We start from the raw sequence: 18707 nt of genomic DNA, 5'->3' as shown, positions 1-18707 counted from the left end.
TTTTGGAGTAGGAAAGTCAAGAGAATTCCCATTCTGACATTTGGAATCATTTTATTAATGGAATCTCCTCCTGCAACCATGTTTAAGAAAACATTATGTTGATCAGGGAAATGTGTGGCTCCTCCTGGAATCAGGGAAGGGCACAGCTGGGGCTGGGCAGCCATCCTGGTGACTCTCAAGAATGGAACCGCCAGACCCAGAGGCTTGAGAGACACAAATTCATCTTTCTCTTTTTTTTTTGATGAGGAGAAAGGGATCCCCAAAACTGACTTTCATAAAGTTGCTAATCTGACCAATAAAAATAAAATCCCAAATTCAATTGAATGGATTGATTTTTTTTCAGAGACATCACATTTGAATCTCACCTTAAAGGATCCTTTCATCCAGCAGGTGGGGAAAGGTATGTATGGAAACATGCTATGAACTACACAGTGATTCAGTTGTAGGATACATGGGTGCCATCCTCTGGGAACTTAGGCTAGGAGAAAATTTCGTTCATATCCTGGGTTACAAAAGATGAACTTGTTTCTGTGTTTGTTGCTGTAACAGAATATTCAAGATTGAGTTATTTATGAAGATAGTAGTTCATGTAGGTCACAGTTCTGGTATTCTGGAAGCTTGGTTCCAGCATGTTTAGTTTTGGAAGAAAGGAAATGGTCACATGCAAAGAGTATGTTTGTGAGGGGAAACAGGGAAGGGTGGCTTACTTTGACCAACCCACTCCTTTAAACATTTTTTTAGATTTATTTATTTTATTTTATGAATATGAGTATTTTGTCTGCATGCATGTCTGCATACCACATGCATGTCTGGTACTTGTGGAGGGTGTCAGATGCCCTGGAACTAGAGTTATAGAGCTATCATGTGGGTACTGGAAATTGAACATAGGTCCTCTGCCGTGTATAACTCAGTTTTGCTGCAACTAACTCACTTCCCTGAATCTAGTCTTGAGAGATCTATTCTAGTTTGTGGAAAAGGATACTAACCCATTCATAAGTATAGAGCCCTCATGACTAATTATTTCCCACTAGGAAGTACTTAACTACTTTCTCACTTAATGTACTGATTAGTTTTTCTTGCCACTTCTACATAACCTGGAGTCATGAGGGAAGAAGGAACCTCAGTTGAGGAATTGCCCAGATCAGATTGACAGGTGCCCATGTTTGTGAGAAACTGTCTTGACTGATGGTTGATATGGGAGGTTGAAGTCCACTGTGACTGTGCCATCCCTGAGCAGGTGGATCTAGGCTGTAGAAGAAAACCAGCTGAGCTGGAACCAGTGAATAAGCCACCCAGCAGTATTCCTTCATGGTTACTACCTCCAGATTCTTTCTTGAGATCCTAGCCGGATTTCTCTCAGTACTGGACTATGACCTGAAAATACACGCCAAATAAACCCTTCCCTCCTCAAGTTGCTTATGGTCATGGTATTTATCACAGGAACAGAAAGCAATCTAGAACACCTAGGTTCCTACTACCTCTCAATATTGTCACAAACTTCTGGCATATGAACACACTGGGGACAAGTGTTCCAAATTTGATCACCTTTAAACAAAGCTTGACCTAACAGACATTGTTGGGATCTATAGTACATGAAGGTCAAGTATGGAAGGAAACCCCAAAAGAGTAAAAAGTAAAAAGTGAGAACTCTCTCCAGACTACAATAGGCTATTAGAATTTGTAGCTAGAGTCTTCCTGCCTGGCCCACAGTCAGGACAAATCTCTCTCACCCACCAGGCCCATAGATGCTCAGACCCAACCAAGTAAACACACAGAAACTTATATTGCTTACAAACTGTATGGCCGTGGCAGGCTTCTTGCTATCTAGTTCTTATATCTTAAATTAACCCATTTCTGTTATCATGTGGCTCGTGGCTTACCAGTACCTTACATCTTGCTTGTCATGGTGGCGCCTAGCAGTGTCTCTCTGCCTCAGCCTTCCTGTTCCTAGAATTCTCTTCTCTGCTTGCCCCACCTATACTTCCTGTCTGGCTACTGGCCAATCAGCATTTTATTTACACAGAGAGATATCCACAGCAAGAATTCATGTTTTTTTAAATTATTGAAAATAGAGTTGTGAAGAAGTTGAGTTCAGATAACACAACCTCATAAATGTACATTTAAATAATTTAACTTGATTCTGTGTATACATTATTGTTTTGAAAGGAGAATGGAAATATATCAGAGCTAAAGTAGCCAAAGTCTGGAAGTTTTTTCAATGTTAAGGATAGACTTGGGAAGAACTAAGTAGTGAGGGCATGTGTGGGATCAGTGGCCTGAGTGGTGGCTAGCCCAGTGAATCTGTGGTCCAGTGAGAGGTGACCTGTGAGACAACCCATCAAGCTCTGGTGCTGAGCAAAGCACAAGAGCAAACAGCCCCAAGAGGAAGGATGCTGCAGGGTGGAAACTTGTGCTTCTAAGTTCCAAGAACTAACAAGATTGGGTTGTGTGACACCAAACATCTCTAGGCTTCATGTGCAATGTATGCCCAAAAGGCTCATCCTCTTTTTGAGATCTATCCTCAAGGGGCTGGTTAGTTGTAACCATTAACTTCACAAAGTCTAGAGCCCACTAGTTCCTTAAGAGGAACCTAATAAAGAGGTATCTAGATGAGGTTGGCCTGTGAGCATGTCTATAGGGGAATACCTTGAGTGTTATTTGATGTAGCAAGAGCTATACCATTGTGGGTGGCACCATCCTCTATGCAGAGGATGACAAGAGAGGAGACAGCTGATAGCAAGCTAGCAAGCAAGCAAATAAGAATTCAGTTCATGTGTTTATTCTCTCTTGCTACTTTTTCTCTTCACCAGATAAACAACAATAATGTATCACTGATTAAATTCATAAGTTAAAAAATTGAAAGTTAGCTAAAGAGACTAAACCTAAAAATTCACAGCATAGAAGAAGCTAAGATGATATCTAAAGGCATTGAGAATCTATTTAATGATGATTGTCTCAACGGGTAGTTAGTGGTTTTTAGCCCAACAGGAAAAAAAAAAATTGTCCCAAATCCCAGAGAGCTACTTGGCCTAAAGTGGATACTCTGAAAGCACTTTTGGGTGATCCTGGAAATAAAAATATATGAAAAAGGAATACAAATAGAACATCTGTGATAAGTTGTAATTTATTTAAAAATAATCATTTGGTATATGTACAGTTTTAGCATTTATGAAAGGCAAGAACAAATTTGCATACTATAATGACATGAATGTGATTATCTTTTACAAAAAGAATTAAATAGTATAGTGGGTGAATATAATACTATTGAATGAGAACATTTGCTTTAGAGTTGATTGATATTTATAAAAGAATTTTAACTCTCTCTCTCTCTCTCTCTCTCTCTCTCTCTCTCTCTGTGTGTGTGTGTGTGTGTGTGTGTGTGTGTGTGTGTGTGTGTAGGTATGTGGACATGAGTGGAAGTGTCTGTGGAAGACACTGGATTCCCTGGAGCAAGGGTTATAGGAAGTATTCCTGAGCTGCCTGATGGGGTTGCTGGAAACCAAGCTTGGGTGCTCCGGAAGAGCAGTAAATGCTCTTATCCACTGCGCCATCTCTCCCACCCTCTTGATTAGCATTTTGATTTAACAGTCATCAGTGGTGAGAATTGCACCTTGCAGAATTTGATAGAACACATTTCAGAAGCATCTTAAAGGCCGGTTTCAGAAACCACTGAAAATTCTGTCCCACTCCCAAATCAAAATTAGTGACATTTTTAGAAACAGAACTTCAGTCAGCAACACTAACAGCAACTTTAAAAATTATTCCAGCACAATAAAATCCAAACATCTACTGATTAGGTAGTCATATGCTGAAGAACGACAGTAGGAAAACAGTAGAAGCCTTGGTTGTGTATAATCCAACAGTTATGTTTCTATAATTGCAAGCACTCGGGCCATGGAGACAGCTCAGTGGGTAAACACCTACAATGAAGCCTAATTAAGTTCCATTCCTGGACTCCACATGGTAGAAAGAGAGAAAGAACAAACTTCCAAAGATCGTCTTCTGACCTCAACATGCACACTGTGTATGCACCATATTTACACACAAACTGATAACACAAGACATTTTAAAAGACTCCCAGACAACAAACAATAACCTACAATCTGAGTGGAGACATTCCAGGCCTTTGTTACTACGGCTTGAGGCATTTGGAGTACAGTGTTTGTGCTGTGTTCAAAACCAACCAATGCTACAATGTCTTTCACAAGCCACACTGGTAAGCAAGGCCGGAATTGTCTCACATTCATGACAGTTGGTTTTGAGTTCATTTTTGACTGTGCACATTCAGATTCTTTTACTGTTGTCAAATATTTCATGACCCCACATTCAGTCACGTGACCCTAAGTGGAGTCATGACCCAGTGTTTAAAGAGTTGGGGTGTAAAGAACAAAGAGAGCCAGGCTTCTGTGGTTGACCTCCCAACTTGGGGCTTTTTCCAATAATTTCTATGGAAACATGGAAGGTAGAGACATATTTAAACGTGCTTTCTTGTACTCCCTTGCTGGCTCAACAGCTCTCCCAGATAGAAGACTCAATGAGGTGTTCTACAGTCATGCTTTGGGAAGCTTCTACTCCCTCCTCACTCCCCATGTGCTCCACAGGGAAATTTCATCACCTCTCCCATGGGGCTATGCATTTCCTGCAAGAATATCATGACCCAGGAGACCCTTCCTCTGGGAGCCCCTCCACCTTGCTCTGAGCTGCGTTGTCTTCAACAGCAATGTTCAATTGTGGAATTAGCTACACAGGACTGCTGGGTATTTGAAAGATGGAGTCCAAGTTGGAAAGTTGGCCCCAAATTTCACAGATAGTCAAGAAGAAAAAGGACATAAGATATCTCAATAATGTTTGCATTGATTTTATGCTTGAATGATATTTTGGATCTACTAGAGTCAATATAGTATTAAAACTAATTTCACTTTTTAATGAAATAACTGAAGACAAGGTTTTAATGAGATCATAAAACCCTACTGCTCAGACTTCTTGATCTATATTTATTGCCTCCTTCCCTGCTATTTTTTTTAATGGGACATTTTTCATTTATTTATTTTAATTCTTTTCAAAATTTGAAACAACATGTACTTATGTTACAAAGTGGGGATTTGTAGTGCATGTATGCAGTGGAATATCTAAGTCAAGATAATTAGTGTTTTTCCCATCTTACATAATTTTCTTTCTATCTTTTTTCTTCCTTCCTTCCTTCCTTCTTTCCTTCCTTCCTTCCTTCCTTCCTTCCTTCCTTTCCTCCTTCCTTTTTTTCTTTTTGCCCTCTCAGGATATTTAAAATACACTCTTAGCCCTTTTCAAATATACATCACATTGTCGTAAACCATAGTCATTATGGGTTACAGTTTGGTTCTTAAGTGTCCCTCAAAGGTCATATGCTAGAGGCTTGACTGACATCCTGTGGTGCTATTGAGCAGTGCTGGGAACTTTAGAAGGTGGAGTCTACTGGGAGGAAGTTAGGTTATTGAGGTGTCCCTGGAAGGGAGTATTGAAACCACAGCTCCTTCCCCCCTCTCTCCTTGCCTCCTTACACCATTAAGTCAGAGGCCTCCTCTTCTACATGCTTTTGCTCTGACATGCTGGGTTGCTACAGGCACACAGCAAAAAGGCCTCTGAAGCCATGAGACAAAATGCATTTTTCCTTTTTGTAGGCTGATGTTTCTTAGAGATCTTCTTTCCACATACATGAAGGTGGCCCCATAAGAGATTGCCATCTTAGTTTGAGGCGTATATCTTATGGTATCACATCACAATAAAACCACCTAACACAAAGTCCAAGTCAGTTTCTTGTTATGCAGATACTGCATATGAATGTATTTCCTTTGGTCTGCTCAAATGATTCTGTGGAGCTCAGCTCAATGAAAAGTGAAAACGCAGGTTCATTTCCAGGGATAGACATGGACATCACCTCACCCAGCGTCAATGTACCATGGCGGCCTATGAATGGATTGCAACCCTCATGCTGGGACACGCATCATATCTGGATAGAGGGTAACCAGAGGCTGCCCTGGGGAAATGACAGGGCATGCATGAGACTCCTGGGAGCAGAAGGTGATGGCTGAAGGGGACTTCTGTTGACATAGCCTAGTTGCCACTTTGGTAGTAGTGCTGAATGATGGAGGGGCAGGAAAGGAAGTAGAGGTAGGATGGATAGTCCAAAGATCCATACACATAGCCAGGGAAAATGGAGATGGAGAGAGGTGAGGCTGGATGGGAATCAAAGTTCTAAGTCACCAGACTCTGTTGCCTGGTCCCTCAAGAAATTTTTGCAAAACATTAGATGAAAGTTAAAAATCAGGAAGAAGGTTCTGATGGCTCCTGTCTGGCCCTCATAAAGGCCCTTCTGATTATGGGTCCTATGTGACTCCACACAGCTCAGGTTCCTTTTAAGTATTTCTTTTCATTTCTCTCCCTCTCTCCTTCCCCTCCTCTCTCTCTCTCTCTCTCCCTCTCGTGTGTGTGTGTGTGTGTGTGTGTGTGTGTGTGTGTGTGTGTGTGTGTGTGTGTGTTTGCATGCCTTATGTGTTCAGGAGCTGGTGAAGGTCAGCAGAGGCAGTCAGAGTCCCTGGAGCTGGAGTTGCTGCAGTTGTGAGCTGCTCAACATAAATGCTGGGGAGTGAACCCTATCTCTCTCGAGAGCAGCAGTCATTCATAACCACCAAGCCATCTTTCTAGCCCTAGACCGAGGCCTGTGGGTCGGCAGGAACTATTTTCAGGAGAAAGCAAGGAGCATGGCTTGTCCTTTGGTTTCAGGCCTAGCCCAGAGATCAGAGGGCATAGACGACAGTGAGTGGACCGTGCCAGCTGCAGCAGCGTTTTTCCTGGAACAGGTGACTAAGGAGCCGAGGCCCCACTGTGTGAATAATGAGAACCGCTCAGACAGGCCTCAGGGAGGCCTTGAAAGACAAACCATCCTCCACTGTGCTGAGAGCCATAGATACAGGAGGTGATGTCACCTGATCTGGGCTTTCTGCTTCCTCTCAGCTTTCAGTGAGCTGGGCTCCCACTCACAGTTGAGGGATCTGTTTCATTCATAATAGTGCAGTAGCACATGGGGACATTTTTCTTCTTGCCCATCAAAGCCATCGTGCTCCAGCTATGTTTTTGGGTTTTTTTTTTGTTTGTTTGTTTGTTTGTTTTTTTCTAACTCCTCCATAGTCCCTTGGGTATTTGCCCTGTGATTATTGTAGAATTGCTTCATGCATATTCTCCCAGGGATATAAGGAAAATCTTGCCTGGGATTTACCTGCAACAATTTACATATAAATGTCTTTAAAAGTCACCAAGGCAGTCTGCACTGGGTCTTTGCAATATGGAACACACAGCTCTCTGCAAGCTTGCATTCCCGTTATATTACACGGATATTTGTTTCTATTTGTTATTAAAGTATTTTCCTGATATCTCATATGGCACAGCTTTTGAAGATTCCCGTGAGCCCCAGCTGGAAAATTCCTTCTTTGAAGTGCCCCATCTATTCATCTGTTGTCAAATGGCAGACTCTTTGCATTCAGACATCTTAGACTTTCCAGTTAGTTCAAAATCTATTTCGTTTGACATAGAGTCAATTCATCATCCCAAACACATTCCCCTTTCTCTCTCCCTCGCTTCCTTTGCTTTGGCCTTCTGCTAAGTTCATCAGGGTACTTGTATTTCCTTTCAAGCTGTACTGAGGAGCCTAGAAAGATATCAAATCCCATTTTTTTTCTAAATGCCCAGACCCCCACTTTTCCCAAGGACCCTGCTGGGCCGCAATGTACCAAGGAGGACTAAGAAAAGCCCAAACTTCGAATGGACAAATCTATGTAATAATAAACTCAGCTGCACTCAGAATTAAGTCTTAAAGCTAGTGATCCGTTGAAAACACCAGCTTGACTCCATTCTGAACTAAGCAGTGTCTGGTCCACCTGGCTGCTAGTTTTTTCCCAGACTGTCTTTATGGACCAATGACAACACAAGCAAGTCTTGAACTGAATTTTCTAGGTATGAAGGAACAAATAAGCTATAAAAGACATCTTGTTCAAAATGCATTTTAACAGAGTATCACAATTTTCATTTGACTCAATCAGTGGAACAAGCCATTCCAAATAGGCAGCACACCCACTGCCTGATGCCCAGGGATCCTCTTGGCTGGATGTGACAGGAGCCACATGCAACTCAGCCAAAATTGCTTACTTGTCTGCTGGCTTGTGGCTGTTAGTGACACCAATGGCATCTGAGCTTGAATAAACTTGTGGAGGCAAGAATTCCATCATGCTATGTGTTCAGAACTCCTCAGAGGTGTTTCAGTTCAGTTTGGAAAACTTCTCAGGAGAATTACTTGTAACAAGCTTTGGTTAATGCTGTATTATTCGGTAAGCTTTGAAGAACTTCTGCTGATGTTTGGGAATGCATTGGGCTTTTTATTTATAGTATTTATTTCAATATCTTCTAAAGCAACAGTCCTTGGTATATTAGTCATTTTGCATTGTTGCTGTTGTTGCCATGATAAAACACCATGGCCAAAGCAACTTAAGGAAGAGAGAGTTGATTCAGGATTATTGTTTTGAATGAATAAAAACCCATCATGACAGTCAAACATGGCAAAAAGGGGCAGGCATGGGGACAGAAGCAGGGAGCTGAGAGATCATATCTTCAATTAGAAGCACAAAGCAGAGAGTCAGGTAGAAGTGAGGCCAGGCTATGGACCCTCAAAGCCTGGCCCAGTGATGGACTTCTTCCACCAAGGCTCTACCTCCCCATTGCCACCTCAGAATAGCACTACCAACCAGGCATCCGGGTTCCAATACCTGAGCATACAGTGGCCATTCACATTCAAGCCACTATGCTTGAATTGATACTCTTTATTGCACTCTTTTACCTATTTCTTTGGCATGTATAGCTTAAGTGCTTGCCTAGTCACATGCATGTGGAAGCCAGAGGTTGACATCAGGTTCTTCCTTTATTACTCTCCACTGTATTTTTTGAAGCCTGCCTTTCAATGACCTGATGCTCACATGTCATCTAGAGTGGCTGGCTGATATATCCTTGGGACCTTCCTGTCTTTGACCCTTCCATCACTCAGGTTTCAGGTGTGTGGTGCCGCTCTGGTCTTTTAGTGCTTGTGATCCAAATGTGCACCTTGTGTTGCAACAAACATCTTACCTACTGAGCCGTCTCCCTTTCACCCAATGTATTCATTTCTTACTATTCATTTCTTTTATTTAATTTGTTGTCTGATTTTTAAGATAGTGTCTCATGTAACTGAGATGACCTTGAATTTCTGAACCTCCTGCCTCTACCTCCCAAGAGCTGAGATTACAAGTATGTGCTTTGGTATGTTCTGTATGTCAAATATGTTGCTCTGATTGGTTAAAATAAATAAAGTGCTGATTGGCCAGTAGCCAGACAGGAAGGATAGTGTAGGTGAGACAAGGAGGAGGAGAACTCTGGGAAGTGAAGGCTGGGGGAGAGAGATACTGCCAGCTGCTGCCATGACAAGAAAGATGTAAGGTACTGGTAAGCCATGAGCCAGGTGGCAAAGTATAGATTAATAGAAATGGGTTAATTTAAGACAGAAGAAGTAGATAGAAAGAAGCCTGCCATGGCCATATAGTTTGTAAACAATATAAATTTCTGTGTGGTTACTTGGTTGGGTCTGAGCAGCTATGGGCCTGGCGGGTGAGAGAGATTTGTCCTGATTGTTGTTGGCCAGGCAGGAAAACTCTAGCAACAAATGTGTCACCATGACTGGCACACTGGTTGCTTTATGTCAGGTTGATACAGGTAAGAATCATTTGGGAAGAGATAACCTCAATTACCAAAACAAACAAACAAACAAACAAGTAAACAAAAAGCCCCTATCAGATTGGCAAGTGGGCAAGCCTGTGGTACATTTTCTTAATTAGTGATTGATGTGGAAGGTCTAGCACCACCCCTCCATGGTCTTTGCTTCAGTTCTTGCCTCTGGGCTTGAGCCTTGAGTTCCTGCCCTGACTTCCCTGGAGGATGGACTACACACTATCAGCTGAAATAAGCTTACTCATCCCTCCCTATGTTGCTTTTGGTCAGGCTGGTTTAGCATAGCAATAGAAACTCTAAGACACCTGGTTTCACAGAATGATGATTTTGTTGATTTATGTTTGTTTCCTACTTTTTGTGATTGTCCATATCTAAATATTCATGACTTGTATCGTTTGTATGGATTTGGATCTGATCAACTTTGGAGTTGTTAGAATAGAAATAGAAAGTATTCAGATCTGTGATCACTGTAAGTAACAGGAAGTCATGAAAGCAGCAAATAAACCAATGTGTATAGGTTAAGACTCTCCCAGAATCAGCAGGAAAGTACTAAGTCATACATTCAGTCTGAGGATAGAACACATGGGAGTTTTACAATTTAGAATGCAGGTTATGCTTCTCCTACCAGCACAGTACAATTATGAAATTCCAAATTCCTAGTCAAAATTTGTATTAATTTGGAAGCCAGATCACCTCATTGGAACTGAAAATAGTTTTTCTCTTTATCTCTGGCCACAATGTTTGGGACTGGGGTGGGGTAGTTTCCTCTGAGGTGGGAGTACTCTGGGACAGAACCCTTGAGTCACATGAGTGGCATTTTTGTCAGGGACAAAATGCAATTCTGACCTTCATTAATGGTTTTTTCATAGACAGACATACCTTAAAAATTCCCTGGGGCTGACCAGATAGCTCTGCAAGTGGAGGCACTTATTGTTTGAAAACTGACCTCAGTCCCTGGGACCCACACCATAGAAAGAGAGAACTGACCCCGGCAAGTCGACTTCTGGACTCCATCTACGAGCCATGGTATTCTTGTGAGCACTCTCCCTTAATGACTTTCAAAAACTCCCTATCAATACTGTAATTCCAATTTTAGACCTGTCACTCCCCATAAATACACTAATTGGTTTTTTCACCCAAGCTTTTTAAAGGTGGTGAGTCTCTCAGAAGAAGATCTGGGAGTGGAAAGCCAATGCCTTTGTCAAAGGCGTTCAAGCCAAATTGGAAGGAAACAAATCTAATTGCCCATACATTGGATCTGGAGATGATCAGAAAGTTGGAATTTTAAATATCCAGGCAATTCCTTATACTTGTCTTCCCTGCTTACATACTTGGATTGAACGTCTGCACCTCATGCACACCAAAGGGAACCTGCTCTGGGCAGGGCTTGCAGAGGAACCCCGTCCTCTCCACACACTATTTGTCACACTGAGAAGTCACTGAATAGCCATCTGTTTCCTATAAATGTGTTTATTTGCCCACCCTCATGGAGCAGGGTCTTGGCCAAGGAGTCCGGGTCCCATCAGGGAAGTCATGGTTACCATCACACTCCCTAGGGCCTGCTGCAGAGAATCACACTGCTAGTTTCTTCACTGTATAAATCAAGACATGCATGCCTCACCAAATGTTTGCTCAGTGACTCACGTCTGCACATTCAATATCTTCAATTTGCTTTCAATCTGTTTTTTTTTTTTAAAAAGAACAGACAAAAAGCATTTTTAAGTGTGATGTATATCCATGACTTATCAAAAATAACTGTTTCAGAAGTGAAACTTTCACCAGATGTGGTAGGACAAATCTGTGATCCTAGCATGCAGGTGTGGAGGCAGAAGAATCTAAAGTTTGCGGGTAGCCTGGGCTACATAACAACCTCCCCTGTTTTAACAAAAACAATTAAAAAAATGAGAAATGTATTAACATCTACCAAAATCCAGGATCAAATGATCAAAACACTATGATCAAAAACAATAATGACAGTTTATGTTATTGGAGAGGATTCGGAGCAAAGGGAACATTCCTCCACTGTTGGTGGGAGTGCAAACTTGTACAACCACTGTGGAAATCAGTATGGCAGTTTCTCAAAAAAAAAAAAAAAAAAAAAAAAAAAGGAAATCGATCTACCTTAAGACTCAGCCATACCACTCAATCATACCACAAAGATATGTTAGGCTATGTTCATAGCAGCATTATTCATAATAGGAATGGTCTCCTTAAGTGTGTTTTTGGACAGTGACCTGGTCTTGCACTCCTGGTAGATAACCTAAAAAACAAAACCAAAGGGTGAGAGAGATGGTTCAGCCATTAAAGGCTAGGCTCACAACCAAAAAGGTAAAAAACAAGATATGTAATAGAAAACTATAGCAGGAATCTTTAAGATACTTATTAATAAGATCAAACCTGAGGCCAGTTATTGGGGTGAATGCTGGAAGATCAGAGGAGCAGAACAAACCACAGCTTCCTCACCTCGACAGTTCCTCAGCTGATCCTGTTTCCTCAGACTGGTAGCCTCTGAGTCCTCATCCAGAATGGGTCTCAGCTGAACTGCTGCTCCAAAGCCTAAAAGCTTAACCAGCCAAATGTTTCTAGTTTCTGGTCTTCACACCTTATATATCTTTTCTGTTTTCTACCATCACACCCTGGGATTAAACCATGTCTGGCTGTTTCCATTGTGGCCTTGAACTCACAGAGATCCAGAGGGATTTCTGTCTCTGAAATGCTAGGATTAAAGGCGTGAGTGCCACCATTTTCTAGCCTCTGTATCTAGTGGCTGTCTGTTCTCTGACCCCAGATAAATTTATTAGGGTGCACAATATTTTGGGGGAACACAATACCACAGAAAACCCTGATGAAGGCCCAGGGCAGTGAAGTGAGATACCCGGGACATCCGGGTATGCAGAAAATGATGAGATGTGTAAGCATTTGTTCAGAGAAAAAAAGTGAGTGGGGATGTGGTGGACTACACTGCCCCATAGGCTCAGGTCAGTACTGACATGCCGTTAGAGACACAAACCTTGCTTGAACTAAAGCAAAATTCAGTCTGCAATGTAAAATTCCAGTGCTCAGTGAATAAGATCAAACCTTTAGAGCAGAAATGAGGCTGTCTCTCAAACAAAGACTAGCAAAGCATGACGGGATATTTTTCTAATGACAAGATGTGACAGAATGTATTAAACATGGTCATCTGAAAAATAAAATTCTTTCATTTTTGTACCTGAACAACTTAAAATGGCTTCTTTACAACCAATATACTTAGGTGTATTTATATGTTTATGAAAATTATAGTGACAGGAAACAAACAAACAAACAAACAAAACAAAAATAATCCCTTCACAAAAATGTAAGATGAATACCCATTCACACACACAATTAAATAAATGATGTGATTTTGTGTGTACTTCTAAATGAGGTGACAGTATTTATTAGCCTAGAGGGACATTGTTCAATAGAGTAAGTTGCAGTGAAATGTAGTATATGTCTCATGGAGTAAAAGCAAGACTAAAAGAGTGTCCCCCCACATTTGTGGTGATTAGCATTGGTGATGCTCACAGAAAGTGAGCACAGAGTGAAAGAGAGGCCAGAGACAGAGAGGGTTCAGGAGAAAGGGGTCTGTCTTTCTATCCTACATTCTTTCCATGGTTGTGACACATTGGTGAATTTTACTTCTTATGGGTTAAATGATGCAAAATTTAAATATATTAGTGCTAACAGAAACAAGTAATAGTATTTTTCTTTAAAAAAAAAAAAAAAAGCTAAAACAAGATGGAAGAACTAAATGTTTCCTCACTGGGGTCACCCAGCTCTAAAGTGGAGTTGATAGGACATCATCCTGTCTGGTCTCTGCTTCAGGACCCTTCACCTTCTCATTTAGACTATCTAGTACAGTTAGAGATGCAGTTGTGGATATCACAGCACTTGCAGACAAAATTTTCGGTGAAGATAATTTAGAACCTATAATTCTGAAATTTTAAAGATTGCTTCTGTGAATTGCACATCTGTGCTGAAAATATTGTAGCAAGCTAGGAAAGGAGGAGGCACGCCTGCCCAGAGACCAAAGTTTTACAAAGACTTAACATAGCTCCAGTGTTTCTGCTCTGAACAGTCATGTGTGGCATTGTCAATGGTCAGTTATTTCAATTTAAAGGTTTCCGTGTTCTCTACTCTATGTCCACTCACAGTGAGATCTGTTGAATAAAATATTAAATCAGTTTGCCTCCATACATGAGCATTAATGAATGATCTACTTCAAATTATAACCACGGCAGTGTCTGCCTGAGTGCCAGGTACCACCCCTACTCCACCCCTGGGCTTGGTTTTCCAGCACGCCAGTCTTGAACTTCACCACAGTGTCAGATAAGATCACTGATACTGGGGCTCTAGAGTGGAAGGGCCAATGCTGAGCCTCATCCCCACCCAGTCCTGGACAGGCACCCCCTGCAGTGCTAATCTAGTTTGTTTGATTTCATTTCATCACTGAGGCCATGACTTTCCTACAGGAGCCTATGAAACCCAACTGTTACTGTCTGGATCATTTCCATCAGTGTTTTTCTCTTGTCATCCTTTCTCCTTTTAACAGTAGTGCACAGATGGTTGGCGATGGTCTAGTCCACGGGTGTAGCTCAGTCATAGAGAGTATCTGCCTACTATGCATGAGGCCCTGGGTTTGATACTAGTGCTGGTGGATAGGGAAGCTCATACAGGAAGGTGTTTTTTTCAAATTCTCTGGAGTTACATTTGTGTTTGCTCTTTAGGTGGCGGGTATTTGAGGGTGGGAGAGATTCAGTAATCTTAGAGGGTAGGCAGTAAGGATGGAGTGTACATGAAAAAAAAAAACAAGAAGGCTCAATTTAATGCTAAATATTCCAGTTTTATAAACATATTGACTACTTCTTAAAACAGGCACACCCTCAAACAGTATACAAATCCTTTTAGAACATTCTGCTATTGTCTCACTTACCTTATCTTGGTCCTAGCTATCAGTTCAAGGAGTCATCTACCAGACTTCCACACTTCCTAGTGCACACCTCTGATCCTACATTGACCTAGTCAGAAGGGTTCAGGATCGCTAACATTTTCTGAAGGGACTGCAATGCCAATGTTCAGCCAAGTTTGGGAGTCACTGCCACAAATAGCTCTTATTTTATTTTTGTCCCGAGGTCTTCTCTCTCCTAGTTCCTGAGGAAAACAAGGCTTTCTATGATGTCCTTAAGAGCGACTGGGAATTTTTATATATGGCAGTATGTACACTCATGCTAACTCATCCGCGCTCTGCCCATGGGTCTTCATTTTCTCCCTCTGAGGGGAAAGGGCAAACATGGCTGAAACAAAAGAACTATTTACCCAAAGATGAATTATGTCACTAGCAGAGAAGGCAGACACAGCTGCAGCCAGTTTTTGTTTAAACAGCATTTTCCTCCCCTCTTAATGGTACATATGGAAAGAGTTCTTTAAGCCCCTTAAAAACACAGGGCTTTGTACATCTTAAAGCATGTGCTGTTTGTCCAATGCCCACCTCAGTCTCCTTTGCCCAAGCAGTGTGATCTCCAAGGGAGTTGTTGTCATCCCAGACACACAACACCAGACCCTCAAACTGAGGCCCAGGGCATTCCTGCCACGGATCCTGAAGCTAGAAAAAATGAGCTGTTAACTGTGTTTGATCTTTACCTCTTAAGAGCCCTATTCCTCTGCAGGTGTGAAAGGAGGAGACCATGCATGGAGCTGACCCACAGGTGTGAACTGAACCCAACCAACCCCTCCTCCTGGCATATGATCATGTTCCTGGGTGTTTTGATAGACAGTTTTATGGGAGATTGGACAGGAACATATGCCAAGATGCATAAGCTTCACCAGCCCATGCTCCATCGGTCACTCACGCATTAGTAAGACAAACAATATTTCCACCCCCTCTCTCCAGGTACTTAAGAAGTTTCCTAAAGATGTCAACAAGAGTTGTGGTTGTGTTTTAGGAAGCTTAATTACCAAAGCAGCTAAAACCACTTTAAGATGCAAGTCTTTAGGCCCAGCACCCCAGAGGCAGAGGCAGAGGCAGGTGGATCTCTGTGGATCCTTGTAAGTTCCAGAACAGCCAGAGCTACATAGTGACACCCTATTTCAAAAAAAGTAGGTTTCCTTCAGTCTTCTAGATACCCTGTGGCATCTACATGGATAATATAGGCCATCTTCCAAAGTCTTGGCAGTAGTGGGAAGGGTTTTTTGTTTTTTGTTTTTTTGTTTTTTTGTTTTTTTGGTTATTGTTTTGTTTTTACTAACAACCAGTTCTCAGCTATTGCAAAATCTGTTGTCTTGTAACTGTTGAATGTTCAGTCCTGATGGTGCCTTAATGATAGTACATGGGAATCCTGATTTTTTTTCAGACATGTGAGTTGACTGAAGATTATTTTTATTAAAGGGGGGGTATCTCTTATCTCCATTCCATTCCATGGCTTTGAACTTGACAGAAAAGCAAGAAGTCACCAGGAAAGCCCAGGGGTGATGCTGAGTGTACCTGTTGTCATGGGTCCCACATGCTGTCTGTCAGGCATGATGGGGGAAAAATTGGGGAATGTTGGTATAATTGATGGATAGTAAGCATCAAGGTTAAGGATGACTTGGGTGGAAATCATGTGGACGATCACCAAGGAAAGTACAGATTTTCTTTTATCCATCTAATAGAAACTTCTTTATTGTTCTTTGAGATGCTCTCGATTATGGCTCTTATGCATGATTCTGAAACAAAAGTCATATTTTCAATGATTTCACTTCCCAGAAGCTCTTTCTAGTCTAATGCATTCATCCAATGGGGAGAACTTTGCATGGCCAGGACCTGAATTTATCAATGGACTAAAGGAATAAAGTAGTCTACAGTATACGACAGCAGCATGTGATGGAAAGAGATCCTCTTTTCCAAAGCACTGAGCAGAGCAGATGGATTTCTATGACTTCTTTTACACCATGCTTGTGGTATAATTTTTGCCGTTTTCCTGCTCTTGGGGGACAGAGAGATACCATTCCTAAGCTAAATGGTTAGAACATTGCCCTTGAGGTGAGAAGAGTACAGTGGTCCTGAGAGTCCCAGTCCCTGAATGGCAAAATATTGGAAGCCTAATGATGGGCACTGGTTCCTGCCTGGGACATGCTAACACAGCAGCTGCTCTACGAAATCTCGTCTCTTCCTGTTGCACACTGCAGGTGATGCTCCCAGGCATCTTTTAAGACGTTCAAAGGACCAGCTCTTCCCTCCGTCAGCTCTCCTCCATTGCTGACATGGCGTTGTCTGCTTCCAGCCTTGTGTTGGCCTCCCGGTCCTTCCCTTTGTCCCCATATTCATTTCTTTCTCTCTGTTTCTTACTATAGAAGGTCTCTGGAGTTTCATCATTGTCATCCATCTGCTCACTGGTCCAGGTTTTTTTCCTGAGAAACCTCAGGGCTCCCCCTGCCCCCATCTCTCTTCCTTGAGAGGCAGAGACTCCTAAATCCCTATCAAAGGTATTAGTGGGGCTGCGGATGGATCTCAGTGGTAGAGCATTTGTCTAGCCTAGCATTTGCCTACACAACATCCTAGATTCTGTTGGGGGGGAGGAGAGAGAGAGAGAGAGAGAGAGAGAGAGAGAGAGAATGAGAATTAACACCTTTGAGTCAAGCCTCTGTCTCCAAAGGGACATTTCCAATTGGAAGACATGCTATCCTAGAGTGAAGGAATTCCCTGGGATTCTGTTAGAGGAGACACTGGAGTATAGAAGAGAGTTCATCATGGGGATCAGGCTCTCCTTTAAGAAATAGTCCGTGTGCATCAAATGCTCCTGTTCCTCCCCCTGCCCCTGAAGCAGGAGTCCGAACTCAGAGCATAGTGGGCAGCCAGGAAGCTGCGGCAGCTGTGGCAGGGATGAAGCGTGTCCCGGAACCCAGCTCTTCCTCTTGCTCCTTCCAGCAGCCACCTTCAAGGAGGTGACTGAGTGCAGCAGCCCTGGGTCATACCCGAGTGGGCAGCTGATATAGCTGCTGAGAATGCAGTGGGTGGTGGAGTCATCCGTGGGTCACTGTAACACGAATGACCTTCAAGGAGCACCTCAAAGTCACCTCAGGATCAGGCTGGCTGTTTCATGCCACCTTCTAAACCTCACCCATTTTCTCCTGTGGCTGATCCAACATGGAACCATACAGGGAAGGGCACCCTGAGGAAGAGGGTTCCGCTTTCAGCAACATGACACCATGCAAAGCCTCCTCATCAAGTGCCATTGCCCTGTCCCAGCATTCACCTCCTTATGAAATGGCTTATTGAGCCACCACCAGCCTGCTCAAAATCTTGTATCAATTTCCCACAGCACAGAGCATTCATTTTTTTCAGACTATGTTTTCCATAGAGGGATTGTTTTGGTTTTCTGGAGGAGGTAGCTCTGCATGGCAAACAAAAAAAGCTCTGGGACCCACATGGCTGCTTCCATCAGAGCAAGTTTGCCTTTATCTGATTTACACATGGAAGTTCTCCATGAGGTAGTTTTGTAGAAAACCCACTTGTTAGTATTTAAAGCAAAGGAAATCGGGGACTGTTACAGACAGAGCTCTGTCCTGCAGGCAAAACAGCTGCTTTCCTCAGTTCATTGCTACTGCTTGAAAGAGATCATCAGGAGCAGGTACTGTCAGGGGAGCTTAGGGTGGGTTGGTCGCCCTAACCTCTCAGTCATTTACATGAAATGGTACTCCTAACTGCCCTAACTGAATGAGGGTCTAGGGAGGTGGGGAGGTGTTAGGGAAGATAGGCTGGGGAAAGCCACCTAAAGGGACTCCATCTATGCAGCCATGGAAGTCATCATCCACACAAGGTGAAGGAAGACTCTCTAGGGAAGCTTCTTTGGGGTCACCCATGCTCCTGCAGTATCCCCTCATTCATGCTCTATAGGTCAGCCAAATAAGCTCATTGGTTCCCCTGA

The sequence above is a fragment of the Onychomys torridus genome, chromosome 8 (assembly GCF_903995425.1).
Source record: "Onychomys torridus chromosome 8, mOncTor1.1, whole genome shotgun sequence".
NCBI classification, from domain to species: domain Eukaryota; kingdom Metazoa; phylum Chordata; class Mammalia; order Rodentia; family Cricetidae; genus Onychomys; species Onychomys torridus.
This window is presented reverse-complemented; position numbering follows the sequence as displayed.